The sequence below is a fragment of the Octopus bimaculoides genome, chromosome 24 (genome assembly GCF_046866305.1).
Source record: "Octopus bimaculoides isolate indiv1 chromosome 24, ASM4686630v1, whole genome shotgun sequence".
NCBI lineage: Eukaryota > Metazoa > Mollusca > Cephalopoda > Octopoda > Octopodidae > Octopus > Octopus bimaculoides.
Window position 1 is genome coordinate 5,759,115 of NC_142951.1, and position 16,894 is coordinate 5,776,008.

Here is a 16,894-nt window from a genome sequence, read left to right on the forward strand (position 1 = left end):
TAGTTCTTTTGTTGGTTCCTTCAATCGTTCGTTCGTACATATGTACGTTCCTTTGTTCGTTTGATCGTACGTACTTACTTTCGTTCGTTCGTTCAATCGTTCATTCGTACGTATGAACGTACGTTCAATTTTCGTTGTTTCGTTCTTCGATCGTTCGTTCGCTCGTTCGTACGTACGTTTGTCGTTCCTTCGTTAGTTTTTTCGTTCGTTCTCTCGTTCCTTCGGAGGTACGTACGTACTTTTGTTCGTTCATTCCTTCGTCCGTTCGTTCGTACGTACGTACGTTCTTTCGTAATACGTACGTACATACGTTCGTTCGTCCGTTCGTTTGTACGTAAGTACGTTTGTTCGTTCGTACGTACGTTCGATCGTTCGTTCGTACATACTAACGTAATACATACATTCGTTTGTACGTTTGTTCGTTCGTACGTACGTACGTTCGATCGTTCGTTCGTTCGTACGTGCTAACGTAATACGTACGTACGTTCGTTCGTTCGTACATATGTAAGTATGTACGTTCGTTCGTTCGTACATATGTAAGTATGTACGTACGTTCGTTCTTTCGTAAATACGTACGTACGTACATTCGTTGTCTCTTTCGTTCGTTCATTCGTACGTATGTTCGTTCCTTCGCTCGTTCGTACAAACGTATGTGCGTACGTTCGTTCGTTATTTCGATCGTAACAACGTACGTTCCTACGTTCGTGCTTGCGTTGATTCGTTCGATCGTACATACATATGTAAGTTCATTCTTTAGTTCGTTCATTTCGTTCCTTTGTTCGTTCGTTTTTACGTACGTACTATCGTTTGTTCGTACGTACGGACGTATGTAGAAGCTTTCGTTCCTCCGTACATACGTTCGTTCGTTCGATCTTTCGTACGTACGTACGTACGTGTATAGGTACGTTCGTTTCCTCATTCGTTCTTTCTTTCATTCGTACCTACGTTCGTTCGTTCATTCGTTCTTTCTTGTGTTACTTCGATCGTTCACTCATTTGTTCGTTCGTTCTTTCATACGTACGTACTTACGAACGTACATCCGTACGTACGTTTGTTCGCTCGTTCTTTCGTGCCTACGATCGTACGTTCGTTCGTTGTTTCGTTCATGAGTATATACGTACGTAATTCGTTCGTTTATTGTTACTTACGTACGTAAGTTTGTTCGTTGGTTCGTACGTTCGTTCGTTCGTTCGTTCGTTGGTTCGATCATTCATGAGTATATACGTACGTAATTCGTTCGTTCGATCGTTTGTTCGTTCGTTCGTTTTATTTTTGTACGTACGTACGTACGTTCTTTCGTTCGTTCATTCTTTAGTTCGTTCGTTCGTTTGTTTATTCGTACGTACGTACTTAGATACGTATTTACGTTCGTACCTACGTACATTCGTTCGTTCGCTCGTTCGTTCATACGCACTTATCTACGTACGTACGTTCGTTCTATAGTTCATTCGTTCGTTCGTATGTACGTACGTACGTAAGATCGTTCGTTCGTACGTACGTTCGTCCTTTCGTTCGTTTCTTCGGTCGTTCGTTCGTATGTACGTACGTACGTAAGATCGTACATACGTTCGCTTGTTCGTTGTTTCGTTCGTTCGTTCGTATATTCGTACGTACTTCTGTTCGTTCATTCGTTCATTAGTACGTATGAACGAACGTACAAACCTACGTTCCTTTGTTCGTTGGTTCGTTCTTTCGTTCGTTCCTTCGCCCATTCTTACGTACTACGTGCGTTCGTTCGTTCGTTCGGTCGGTCGTTCATACATACGTATGTTCCTACGTACGTTCGTTCGTTCGTTCCTTCGTTAGTTTTTTCGTTCGTTCGTTTTTTCGTTATTTCGTTCGTTCGTTCATTCGTACGTACGTTTGTTCGTTCGATCATTCGTTCATGCGTGTGTACGTTCGTTCATTCCTTCGTCCGTTCGTACGTTCGCTCGTTCCTTCATTTTGTTCGTACGTACGTGCGTACGTTCTATCGTTCGTTCGTACATACGTACGTACGTTCATTCGCTCGTTCGTTCGTTCGTACCTACGGAGGTATGTAGATGCTTTCGTTCGTCTGTCCGTACGTTCTTTCGTTCGTACTTACGTACGTTCGTTCGTTCATTCGTTTGTTCGTTCTTTGGTTCCTTCCTTCGCCCATTCTTACGTACTACGTACGTTCGTTCGAGAGTTCGTACATACGTATGTTCCTACGTACGTACGTTCGTTCGTTCGTTAGTTTTTTCGTTCGTTCGTTATTTCGTTCGTTCGTTCATTCGTACGTACGTTTGTTCGTTCGATCATTCGTTCATGCGTGTGTACGTTCGTTCATTCCTTCGTCCGTTCGTTCGTTCGTACGTTCGCTCGTTCCTTCATTTTGTTCGTTCGTTTGTTCGTACGTACGTTCTATCGTTCGTTCGTACATACGTACGTACGTTCATTCGCTCGTTCGTTCGTTCGTACCTACGGAGGTATGTAGATGCTTTCGTTCGTCCGTCCCTACGTACTTACGTACGTTCTTTCGTTCGTTCTTTCGTACTTACGTACGTTCGTTTCCTCGTTCGTTCGTTCGTACCTACGTACATACTTACCTTCGTTCGTTCCTTCATTCGTTCTTTCTTTTGTTTGTTCGATCGTTCGTTCATTGGTCCGTTCTTACGTACGTACGTTCGTTCGTTCTGTCGTACGAACGTACGTCCGTACATACGCTCATTCGCTCATTCTTCCGTACCTACGTTCTTACGTTTGTTCGTTATTTCGTACGTTCGTTTGTTCGTTCGATCGTTCATATGTATTTACGTACGTAAGTTCGTTCGTTCGTTTTTTTTCGTACCTACGTACGTTCGTTCTTTCGTTCGTTCGATCTTTAATTCGTTCATCACTTCGTTCGATCATTCGTACGTACGTTCGTTCGTTCATTTGTACGTACGTGCGTACGTTCTTTCGTTGGTTCGCTCGATCGTTAAAACATACGTACGTTCGTCCGATCGTTAGTTCTTTCGCTAGTTCTTTCGTTGGTTCATTCTTTAGTTAGTTCGTTCATTCGTTGGTACGTACTTACTTTCGTTCGTTTGTTCATTCGTTCATTCGTACGTATAAACGTACGTTCGTTTGTTCGTTGTTTCGTTCGTTCGTTCGCGCGTTCGTACGTACCGACGTACGTTCATTCGTTTGCTCGGTCGTTCGTACGTACGTATATACGTTCGTTCGTTTGTACGTAGGTACGTTCGTTCGTTCGTACGTTCGTTTGTTCATAAGTACATACGTACGTACTTACGTTTGTTCTTTCGTTCGTTCGTTCATTTGTTCGTTCGTGGGTTCTTTCATTCGTACGTACGTTCGTTCGGTCCTTCGTACGTTCGTTCGTTATTTCGTTTGTACGAACGTACGTTCCTACGTTTGTTCTTGCGTTCGATCGTTCGTTCATTCGATCGTACATACGTAATAACGTAGGTACGATCTTTCGTTCAGTCGTATGTACGTAAGTTCATTCGTTAGTTCGTTCGTTCGTACTTTCGTAATTACGTACGTTCGCTCGTTCCTTCATTTCGTTCGTTTGTACGTACGTACCATCGTTCGTTCGTACATACGTACGTACGTTCATTCGCTCATTCGTTTGTTCGTTCGTTTGTACGTCCATACGTACGGACGTATGTAGATGCTTTCGTTCGTTTATTCGTTCGTCCGTACGTACGTACATATGTTCGTTTTTTCCATCATTCGTTCTTTCTTACGTACGTTCGTTTCCTCGTTCGTTCGTTCATTCGTTCGTTCGTTCTTTCGTTCGTTCCTTAGATCGTTTGGTCGTTCGTTCGTACGTTCGTTCATACGTACGTATATACGTTCGTTCGTACGTTCTTACGTACTTACGTTCGTTCATTCGTTCATTCATACGTATGAACGTTCGTGCAAACGGACATTCGTTTCTTCGTTGTTTCGTTCGTACGTACGCACGTACGTACTTACGAACATACGTCCGTACGTACGTTCGTTCGCTCATTCTTTCGTACCTACGTACGTTTGTTCGTTCGTTATTTCGTACGTTCGTTCGATCGTTCATACGTATTTACGTACGTAAGTTCCTTCGTTGTTCGTTCGTTTGTTTGTTCGTTCGTTCGTTTTTTTGGTACCTACGTACGTTCGTTCTTTCTTTCGTTCGATCTTTCATTCGTTCGTTCATTCGTACGTAAGTACGTACGCTCGTACGTTCATTTGTACGTACTTACGTTCGTTCGTTCGTTGGTTCGCTCGTACGTTCGTCCGTTAGTTCTTTCGTTGGTTCATTCTTTAGTTCGTACGTGTGTACGTTCGTGTGTTCATTCGTTCGTACGTACTTAGGTACGTATTTACATACGTAATAACGTAGGTACGATCTTTCGTTCGTTCGTACATACCTACGTAATTTCATGCGATAGTTCGTTCGTACGTTCGTTCGTTCGTTCGTTCGCTCGTTCCTTCATTTCGTTCCCTCGTTCGTACATACGTACGCTCGTTCGTTCGTTCTTTCGTACGAACGGACGTATGTAGATGCTTTCGTTCGTCCGTACGTACGTACGTACATATGTTCGTTCGTTCTTTCGTACGTACGTACGTACGTACTAAGGTACGTTCGTTTCCTCGTTCGTTCTTTCGTTCGTTCGTTCTTTCATTCGTACATACTTACGTTCGTTCGTTCCTTCATTCGTTCTTTCTTTTGTTTGTTCGATCGTTCGTACGTACGTTCGTTAGTCGTTCATTCGTTCTTTCGTACGTACGTACGTTCGTATGTTATTTTGTACGTTCGTTATTTTGTACGTTCGTTCTTTAATTGGTTCATTCTTTGGTTAGTTCGTTTGTTCGTACGTATGTAAGTATGTACGTTCGTTTGTTCATTCGTGCGTACATTCGTTCGTTCGTACGTACGTGCGTACATTCGTTCGTTCGTTCGCATGTACGTACGTACGATCATTCGTTCGTACGTACGTACTTACGTACTTTAGTTCTTTTGTTGGTTCCTTCAATCGTTCGTTCGTACATATGTACGTTCCTTTGTTCGTTTGATCGTACGTACTTACTTTCGTTCGTTCGTTCAATCGTTCATTCGTACGTATGAACGTACGTTCAATTTTCGTTGTTTCGTTCTTCGATCGTTCGTTCGCTCGTTCTTACGTACGCTCGTTCGTACGTACGTACGTACGTTTGCCGTTCCTTCGTTAGTTTTTTCGTTCGTTCTCTCGTTCCTTCGGAGGTACGTACGTACTTTTGTTCGTTCATTCCTTCGTCCGTTCGTTCGTACGTACGTACGTTCTTTCGTAATACGTACGTACATACGTTCGTTCGTCCGTTCGTTTGTACGTAAGTACGTTTGTTCGTTCGTACGTACGTTCGATCGTTCGTTCGTACATACTAACGTAATACATACATTCGTTTGTACGTTCGTTCGTCCGTTCGTTTGTACGTAAGTACGTTTGTTCGTTCGTACGTACGTACGTTCGATCGATCGTTCGTTCGTACGTACTAACGTAATACGTACGTACGTTCGTTCGTTCGTACATATGTAAGTATGTACGTTCGTTCGTTCGTACATATGTAAGTATGTACGTACGTTCGTTCTTTCGTAAATACGTACGTACGTACATTCGTTGTCTCTTTCGTTCGTTCATTCGTACGTATGTTCGTTCCTTCGCTCGTTCGTACAAACGTATGTGCGTACGTTCGTTCGTTATTTCGATCGTAACAACGTACGTTCCTACGTTCGTGCTTGCGTTGATTCGTTCGATCGTACATACATATGTAAGTTCATTCTTTAGTTCGTTCATTTCGTTCCTTTGTTCGTTCGTTTTTACGTACGTACTATCGTTCGTTCGTACGTACGGACGTATGTAGAAGCTTTCGTTCCTCCGTACATACGTTCGTTCGTTCGATCTTTCGTACGTACGTACGTACGTGTATAGGTACGTTCGTTTCCTCATTCGTTCTTTCTTTCATTCGTACCTACGTTCGTTCGTTCATTCGTTCTTTCTTGTGTTACTTCGATCGTTCACTCATTTGTTCGTTCGTTCTTTCATACGTACGTACTTACGAACGTACATCCATACGTACGTTTGTTCGCTCGTTCTTTCGTGCCTACGATCGTACGTTCGTTCGTTGTTTCGTTCATGAGTATATACGTACGTAATTCGTTCGTTTATTGTTACTTACGTACGTACGTTTGTTCGTTGGTTCGTACGTTCGTTCGTATGTACGTACGTACGTTAGATCGTACATACGTTCGCTTGTTCGTTGTTTCGTTCGTTCGTTCGTATATTCGTACGTACTTCTGTTCGTTCATTCGTTCATTAGTACGTATGAACGAACGTACAAACCTACGTTCCTTTGTTCGTTGGTTCGTTCTTTCGTTCGTTCCTTCGCCCATTCTTACGTACTACGTGCGTTCGTTCGTTCGTTCGGTCGGTCGTTCATACATACGTATGTTCCTACGTACGTTCGTTCGTTCGTTCCTTCGTTAGTTTTTTCGTTCGTTCGTTTCTTCGTTATTTCGTTCGTTCGTTCATTCGTACGTACGTTTGTTCGTTCGATCATTCGTTCATGCGTGTGTACGTTCGTTCATTCCTTCGTTCGTTCGTACGTTCGCTCGTTCCTTCATTTTGTTCGTACGTACGTGCGTACGTTCTATCGTTCGTTCGTACATACGTACGTACGTTCATTCGCTCGTTCGTTCGTTCGTACCTACGGAGGTATGTAGATGCTTTCGTTCGTCTGTCCGTACGTTCTTTCGTTCGTACTTACGTACGTTCGTTCGTTCATTCGTTTGTTCGTTCTTTGGTTCCTTGCTTCGCCCATTCTTACGTACTACGTACGTTCGTTCGGGAGTTCGTACATACGTATGTTCCTACGTACGTACGTTCGTTCGTTCGTTCGTTCGTTAGTTTTTTCGTTCGTTCGTTATTTCGTTCGTTCGTTCATTCGTACGTACGTTTGTTCGTTCGATCATTCGTTCATGCGTGTGTACGTTCGTTCATTCCTTCGTCCGTTCGTTCGTTCGTACGTTCGCTCGTTCCTTCATTTTGTTCGTTCGTTTGTTCGTACGTACGTTCTATCGTTCGTTCGTACATACGTACGTACGTTCATTCGCTCGTTCGTTCGTTCGTACCTACGGAGGTATGTAGATGCTTTCGTTCGTCCGTCCCTACGTACTTACGTACGTTCTTTCGTTCGTTCTTTCGTACTTACGTACGTTCGTTTCCTCGTTCGTTCGTTCGTACCTACGTACATACTTACCTTCGTTCGTTCCTTCATTCGTTCTTTCTTTTGTTTGTTCGATCGTTCGTTCATTGGTCCGTTCTTACGTACGTACGTTCGTTTGTTCGTTCGATCGTTCATATGTATTTACGTACGTAAGTTCGTTCGTTCGTTTTTTTTCGTACCTACGTACGTTCGTTCTTTCGTTCGTTCGATCTTTAATTCGTTCATCACTTCGTTCGATCATTCGTACGTACGTTCGTTCGTTCATTTGTACGTACGTGCGTACGTTCTTTCGTTGGTTCGCTCGATCGTTAAAACATACGTACGTTCGTCCGATCGTTAGTTCTTTCGCTAGTTCTTTCGTTGGTTCATTCTTTAGTTAGTTCGTTCATTCGTTGGTACGTACTTACTTTCGTTCGTTTGTTCATTCGTTCATTCGTACGTATAAACGTACGTTCGTTTGTTCGTTGTTTCGTTCGTTCGTTCGCGCGTTCGTACGTACCGACGTACGTTCATTCGTTTGCTCGGTCGTTCGTACGTACGTATATACGTTCGTTCGTTTGTACGTAGGTACGTTCGTTCGTTCGTACGTTCGTTTGTTCATAAGTACATACGTACGTACGTACGTACGTTTGTTCTTTCGTTCGTTCGTTCATATGTTCGTTCGTGGGTTCTTTCATTCGTACGTACGTTCGTTCGGTCCTTCGTACGTTCGTTCGTTATTTCGTTTGTACGAACGTACGTTCCTACGTTTGTTCTTGCGTTCGATCGTTCGTTCATTCGATCGTACATACGTAATAACGTAGGTACGATCTTTCGTTCAGTCGTATGTACGTAAGTTCATTCGTTAGTTCGTTCGTTCGTACTTTCGTAATTACGTACGTTCGCTCGTTCCTTCATTTCGTTCGTTTGTACGTACGTACCATCGTTCGTTCGTACATACGTACGTACGTTCATTCGCTCATTCGTTTGTTCGTTCGTTTGTACGTCCATACGTACGGACGTATGTAGATGCTTTCGTTCGTTTATTCGTTCGTCCGTACGTACGTACATATGTTCGTTTTTTCCATCATTCGTTCTTTCTTACGTACGTTCGTTTCCTCGTTCGTTCGTTCATTCGTTCGTTCGTTCTTTCGTTCGTTCCTTAGATCGTTTGGTCGTTCGTTCGTACGTTCGTTCATACGTACGTATATACGTTCGTTCGTACGTTCTTACGTACTTACGTTCGTTCATTCGTTCATTCATACGTATGAACGTTCGTGCAAACGGACATTCGTTTCTTCGTTGTTTCGTTCGTACGTACGCACGTACGTACTTACGAACATACGTCCGTACGTACGTTCGTTCGCTCATTCTTTCGTACCTACGTACGTTTGTTCGTTCGTTATTTCGTACGTTCGTTCGATCGTTCATACGTATTTACGTACGTAAGTTCCTTCGTTGTTCGTTCGTTTGTTTGTTCGTTCGTTCGTTTTTTTGGTACCTACGTACGTTCGTTCTTTCTTTCGTTCGATCTTTCATTCGTTCGTTCATTCGTACGTAAGTACGTACGCTCGTACGTTCATTTGTACGTACTTAAGTTCGTTCGTTCGTTGGTTCGCTCGTACGTTCGTCCGTTAGTTCTTTCGTTGGTTCATTCTTTAGTTCGTACGTGTGTACGTTCGTGTGTTCATTCGTTCGTACGTACTTAGGTACGTATTTACATACGTAATAACGTAGGTACGATCTTTCGTTCGTTCGTACATACCTACGTAATTTCATGCGATAGTTCGTTCGTACGTTCGTTCGTTCGCTCGTTCCTTCATTTCGTTCCCTCGTTCGTACATACGTACGCTCGTTCGTTCGTTCTTTCGTACGAACGGACGTATGTAGATGCTTTCGTTCGTCCGTACGTACGTACGTACATATGTTCGTTCGTTCTTTCGTACGTACGTACGTACGTACTAAGGTACGTTCGTTTCCTCGTTCGTTCTTTCGTTCGTTCGTTCTTTCATTCGTACATACTTACGTTCGTTCGTTCCTTCATTCGTTCTTTCTTTTGTTTGTTCGATCGTTCGTACGTACGTTCGTTAGTCGTTCGTTCGTTCTTTCGTACGTACGTACGTTCGTATGTTATTTTGTACGTTCGTTATTTTGTACGTTCGTTCTTTAATTGGTTCATTCTTTGGTTAGTTCGTTTGTTCGTACGTATGTAAGTATGTACGTTCGTTTGTTCATTCGTGCGTACATTCGTTCGTTCGTACGTACGTGCGTACATTCGTTCGTTCGTTCGCATGTACGTACGTACGATCATTCGTTCGTACGTACGTACTTACGTACTTTAGTTCTTTTGTTGGTTCCTTCAATCGTTCGTTCGTACATATGTACGTTCCTTTGTTCGTTGATCGTACGTACTTACTTTCGTTCGTTCGTTCAATCGTTCATTCGTACGTATGAACGTACGTTCAATTTTCGTTGTTTCGTTCTTCGATCGTTCGTTCGCTCGTTCTTACGTACGCTCGTTCGTACGTACGTACGTACGTTTGTCGTTCCTTCGTTAGTTTTTTCTTTCGTTCTCTCGTTCCTTCGGAGGTACATACGTACTTTTGTTCGTTCATTCCTTCGTCCGTTCGTTCGTACGTACGTACGTTCTTTCGTAATACGTACGTACATACGTTCGTTCGTCCGTTCGTTTGTACGTAAGTACGTTTGTTCGTTCGTACGTACGTTCGATCGTTCGTTCGTACATACTAACGTAATACATACATTCGTTTGTACGTTTGTTCGTTCGTACGTACGTACGTTCGATCGTTCGTTCGTTCGTACGTACTAACGTAATACGTACGTACGTTCGTTCGTTCGTACATATGTAAGTATGTACGTTCGTTCGTTCGTACATATGTAAGTATGTACGTACGTTCGTTCTTTCGTAAATACGTACGTACGTACATTCGTTGTCTCTTTCGTTCGTTCATTCGTACGTATGTTCGTTCCTTCGCTCGTTCATACAAACGTATGTGCGTACGTTCGTTCGTTATTTCGATCGTAACAACGTACGTTCCTACTTTCGTGCTTGCGTTGATTCGTTCGATCGTACATACATATGTAAGTTCATTCTTTAGTTCGTTCATTTCGTTCCTTTGTTCGTTCGTTTTTACGTACGTACTATCGTTCGTTCGTACGTACGGACGTATGTAGAAGCTTTCGTTCCTCCGTACATACGTTCGTTCGTTCGATCTTTCGTACGTACGTGTATAGGTACGTTCGTTTCCTCATTCGTTCTTTCTTTCATTCGTACCTACGTTCGTTCGTTCATTCGTTCTTTCTTGTGTTACTTCGATCGTTCACTCATTTGTTCGTTCGTTCTTTCATACGTACGTACTTACGAACGTACATCCGTACGTACGTTTGTTCGCTCGTTCTTTCGTGCCTACGATCGTACGTTCGTTCGTTGTTTCGTTCATGAGTATATACGTACGTAATTCGTTCGTTTATTGTTACTTACGTACGTACGTTTGTTCGTTCGTTCGTACGTTCGTTCGTTCGTTCGTTGGTTCGATCATTCATGAGTATATACGTACGTAATTCGTTCGTTCGATCGTTTGTTCGTTCGTTCGTTTTATTTTTGTACGTACGTACGTACGTTCTTTCGTTCGTTCATTCTTTAGTTCGTTCGTTCGTTTGTTCATTCGTACGTACGTACTTAGATACGTATTTACGTTCGTACCTACGTACATTCGTTCGTTTGCTCGTTCGTTCATACGCACTTATCTACGTACGTACGTTCGTTCTATAGTTCATTCGTTCGTTCGTATGTACGTACGTACATAAGATCGTTCGTTCGTACGTACGTTCGTCCTTTCGTTCGTTTCTTCGGTCGTTCGTTCGTATGTACGTACGTACGTAAGATCGTACATACGTTCGCTTGTTCGTTGTTTCGTTCGTTCGTTCGTATATTCGTACGTACTTCTGTTCGTTCATTCGTTCATTAGTACGTATGAACGAACGTACAAACCTACGTTCCTTTGTTCGTTGGTTCGTTCTTTCGTTCGTTCCTTCGCCCATTCTTACGTACTACGTGCGTTCGTTCGTTCGTTCGGTCGGTCGTTCATACATACGTATGTTCCTACGTACGTTCGTTCGTTCGTTCCTTCGTTAGTTTTTTCGTTCGTTCGTTTTTTCGTTATTTCGTTCGTTCGTTCATTCGTACGTACGTTTGTTCGTTCGATCATTCGTTCATGCGTGTGTACGTTCGTTCATTCCTTCGTCCGTTCGTACGTTCGCTCGTTCCTTCATTTTGTTCGTACGTACGTGCGTACGTTCTATCGTTCGTTCGTACATACGTACGTACGTTCATTCGCTCGTTCGTTCGTTTGTACCTACGGAGGTATGTAGATGCTTTCGTTCGTCTGTCCGTACGTTCTTTCGTTCGTACTTACGTACGTTCGTTCGTTCATTCGTTTGTTCGTTCTTTGGTTCCTTCCTTCGCCCATTCTTACGTACTACGTACGTTCGTTCGGGAGTTCGTACATACGTATGTTCCTACGTACGTACGTTCGTTCGTTCGTTAGTTTTTTCGTTCGTTCGTTATTTCGTTCGTTCGTTCATTCGTACGTACGTTTGTTCGTTCGATCATTCGTTCATGCGTGTGTACGTTCGTTCATTCCTTCGTCCGTTCGTTCGTTCGTACGTTCGCTCGTTCCTTCATTTTGTTCGTTCGTTTGTTCGTACGTACGTTCGTCCGATCGTTAGTTCTTTCGCTAGTTCTTTCGTTGGTTCATTCTTTAGTTAGTTCGTTCATTCGTTGGTACGTACTTACTTTCGTTCGTTTGTTCATTCGTACGTATAAACGTACGTTCGTTTGTTCGTTGTTTCGTTCGTTCGTTCGCGCGTTCGTACGTACCGACGTACGTTCATTCGTTTGCTCGGTCGTTCGTACGTACGTATATACGTTCGTTCGTTTGTACGTAGGTACGTTCGTTCGTTCGTACGTTCGTTTGTTCATAAGTACATACGTACGTACGTACGTTTGTTCTTTCGTTCGTTCGTTCATTTGTTCGTTCGTGGGTTCTTTCATTCGTACGTACGTTCGTTCGGTCGTTCGTACGTTCGTTCGTTATTTCGTTTGTACGAACGTACGTTCCTACGTTTGTTCTTGCGTTCGATCGTTCGTTCATTCGATCGTACATACGTAATAACGTAGGTACGATCTTTCGTTCAGTCGTATGTACGTAAGTTCATTCGTTAGTTCGTTCGTTCGTACTTTCGTAATTACGTACGTTCGCTCGTTCCTTCATTTCGTTCGTTTGTACGTACGTACCATCGTTCGTTCGTACATACGTACGTACGTTCATTCGCTCATTCGTTTGTTCGTTCGTTTGTACGTCCATACGTACGGACGTATGTAGATGCTTTCGTTCGTTTATTCGTTCGTCCGTACGTACGTACATATGTTCGTTTTTTCCATCATTCGTTCTTTCTTACGTACGTTCGTTTCCTCGTTCGTTCGTTCATTCGTTCGTTCGTTCTTTCGTTCGTTCCTTAGATCGTTTGGTCGTTCGTTCGTACGTTCGTTCATACGTACGTATATACGTTCGTTCGTACGTTCTTACGTACTTACGTTCGTTCATTCGTTCATTCATACGTATGAACGTTCGTGCAAACGGACATTCGTTTCTTCGTTGTTTCGTTCGTACGTACGCACGTACGTACTTACGAACATACGTCCGTACGTACGTTCGTTCGCTCATTCTTTCGTACCTACGTACGTTTGTTCGTTCGTTATTTCGTACGTTCGTTCGATCGTTCATACGTATTTACGTACGTAAGTTCCTTCGTTGTTCGTTCGTTTGTTTGTTCGTTCGTTCGTTTTTTTGGTACCTACGTACGTTTGTTCTTTCTTTCGTTCGATCTTTCATTCGTTCGTTCATTCGTACGTAAGTACGTACGCTCGTACGTTCATTTGTACGTACTTACGTTCGTTCGTTCGTTGGTTCGCTCGTACGTTCGTCCGTTAGTTCTTTCGTTGGTTCATTCTTTAGTTCGTACGTGTGTACGTTCGTGTGTTCATTCGTTCGTACGTACTTAGGTACGTATTTACATACGTAATAACGTAGGTACGATCTTTCGTTCGTTCGTACATACCTACGTAATTTCATGCGATAGTTCGTTCGTACGTTCGTTCGTTCGCTCGTTCCTTCATTTCGTTCCCTCGTTCGTACATACGTACGCTCGTTCGTTCGTTCTTTCGTACGAACGGACGTATGTAGATGCTTTCGTTCGTCCGTACGTACGTTCGTTAGTCGTTCGTTCGTTCTTTCGTACGTACGTACGTTCGTATGTTATTTTGTACGTTCGTTATTTTGTACGTTCATTCTTTGGTTAGTTCGTTTGTTCGTACGTATGTAAGTATGTACGTTCGTTTGTTCATTCGTGCGTACATTCGTTCGTTCGTACGTACGTGCGTACATTCGTTCGTTCGTTCGCATGTACGTACGTACGATCATTCGTTCGTACGTACGTACTTACGTACTTTAGTTCTTTTGTTGGTTCCTTCAATCGTTCGTTCGTACATATGTACGTTCCTTTGTTCGTTTGATCGTACGTACTTACTTTCGTTCGTTCGTTCAATCGTTCATTCGTACGTATGAACGTACGTTCAATTTTCGTTGTTTCGTTCTTCGATCGTTCGTTCGCTCGTTCTTACGTAAGCTCGTTCGTTCGTACGTACGTACGTTTGTCGTTCCTTCGTTAGTTTTTTCGTTCGTTCTCTCGTTCCTTCGGAGGTACGTACGTACTTTTGTTCGTTCATTCCTTCGTCCGTTCGTTCGTACGTACGTACGTTCTTTCGTAATACGTACGTACATACGTTCGTTCGTCCGTTCGTTTGTACGTAAGTACGTTTGTTCGTTCGTACGTACGTTCGATCGTTCGTTCGTACATACTAACGTAATACATACATTCGTTTGTACGTTTGTTCGTTCGTACGTACGTACGTTCGATCGTTCGTTCGTTCGTACGTACTAACGTAATACGTACGTACGTTCGTTCGTTCGTACATATGTAAGTATGTACGTTCGTTCGTTCGTACATATGTAAGTATGTACGTACGTTCGTTCTTTCGTAAATACGTACGTACGTACATTCGTTGTCTCTTTCGTTCGTTCATTCGTACGTATGTTCGTTCCTTCGCTCGTTCGTACAAACGTATGTGCGTACGTTCGTTCGTTATTTCGATCGTAACAACGTACGTTCCTACGTTCGTGCTTGCGTTGATTCGTTCGATCGTACATACATATGTAAGTTCATTCTTTAGTTCGTTCATTTCGTTCCTTTGTTCGTTCGTTTTTACGTACGTACTATCGTTCGTTCGTACGTACGGACGTATGTAGAAGCTTTCGTTCCTCCGTACATACGTTCGTTCGTTCGATCTTTCGTACGTACGTACGTACGTGTATAGGTACGTTCGTTTCCTCATTCGTTCTTTCTTTCATTCGTACCTACGTTCGTTCGTTCATTCGTTCTTTCTTGTGTTACTTCGATCGTTCACTCATTTGTTCGTTCGTTCTTTCATACGTACGTACTTACGAACGTACATCCGTACGTACGTTTGTTCGCTCGTTCTTTCGTGCCTACGATCGTACGTTCGTTCGTTGTTTCGTTCATGAGTATATACGTACGTAATTCGTTCGTTTATTGTTACTTACGTACGTACGTTTGTTCGTTGGTTCACTCGGTCGTTCGTTAGTTCTTTTGTTTGTTTGTTCATTCTTTAGTTAGTTAGTTCGTACGTACGTATGTACGTTCGTTTGTTCATTCGTTTGCTCCTTCGTATGTACGTACGTACATAAGATCGTTCGTACGTACGTACTTACGCACGTTCGTCCTTTAGTTCGTTTCTTCGATCGTTCGTTCGTACACACTTTCGTTCATTCGTACGTTGTTTCGTTCTTACGTTGGTTCGTACGTTCTTACGTTGGTTCGTTCGTTCATTCGTTCATTAGTACGTATGAACGAACGTACAAACGTACGTTCGTTTGTTCATATATATATAAATATATATATATATATATATAACGAACGTACGTAAGAACAAACGAACGTACGTTTGTTCATACGTACAGGCTTCTTTCAGTTTTCATCTACTAAATCCACTCGCAAGGCTTTGGTCAGCCTAAGGCTATAGTCTACTCCTTTCCAGGAACACTATCCTTGGTGTTTATAAAAATTTGAAATTACTTATAAATAAAATATTTACTCCTCGCACTCCACTGCTCTTGTAATTCCTTGGGAGATTTACAGATTGAAGCCCTCTCCCCGTGCATTAAATCCCTACTTACTAATTAATGTCTATCTACAAAGGCATCTAAACAGGTCCCCAATTTGGGATTAATTACTGAGCTGCGATGAGATAGTTTTTGTTTTTTATCTTTAGTTATGATCGATTTAAATATCTCTTAATTTATTACATTATTGTTGGGTGTCTTGATGGTCTCGTGGGTAGAGACATAATTAGACAGCCACATTGAACATCCTGGGCAGGGTTCAATCCTGCCCAGAGCCTGCATTAAGGTGTCTTACTAAAATTTTTCATTTTTTTTTATCACTAGAGATAAAAAAATGAAAATGTTTAATAAGACCCCCTGTAATTCCTGGCAGAGATTAGAAACCTCTGCTTGTGTCTTGTTACTACTTCTAAACACCCTTACCTACTGGGCCACCAAAGCAGCAACAACTTTTATGAGAAAATTAAGATACTTAAATTTATTTCAAATATTGTATTTACTATAAATATATGAGGGAGATCTGATTACTATGTGAAAGCTGCCTTATAGGCCCCTTCTTTGCACACACCTACACACACAATATTTTTGGTGAGTGAAATTTGGTTGCTTAAATAAAAGTATTTAATAATGTCTTTTGTAATTTCTGGCAGAGATTTGAAACCTCCACTTCTAAACATCCTGACCTGTTAGGCCACCAAAGCAACAACAATTCTACTGTGAAAATGAAGATATTTAAATTTATTTCAATTACTGGGCTTACTACAAAGAGTTGAATGAGATTTGGTTACTATGTCAAGGCTGTTTTTGACTCCCTTCTTCACACACAATCTTTTTGTTGATGAAAATTTGGTTGCTTAGATAAAAATATTTAATAAGACATCTTGTAATTTCAGGCAGAGACTTGAAACCTTCACTAGAGTATTTTATTATTATTTCTAAACATCCTTACCTATTGGGCCATCAAAGCAATAACAATTTTTATGAGAAAATTAAGATATTAAAATTTATTTCAATTATTGGGTTTACTATAAAGATTTGAAGGAGATTTGGTTACTATGTCAAAGCTGCTTTGTGGCCCCTTTTTCACACAGACAATCTTTTTGCTGAGGGAAATATTACCACTTTGCAACACGCATACCTACTAAGCTACCAAATCATCAATAATTTTAATAAAATAAAGATATCTAAATTTATTTCAATTAATGGAATTACCATGAAGATATGATGGCAATTTGATTACTCTTTTATTAATTTTCCACTTTAGAGACATCAAATCTTCCATTAATTTTCCACTTTAGAGACTGGTTGAAAGGATTTTGTAAAGATCTGATGTCTCTAAAGTGTCAAATTTGATAAAATTGTTCACAGAAGGGATGTAAAGAATTTTTTTTTAAATAACTTATTTTCGAATGGCTCCCTTTCTCTTT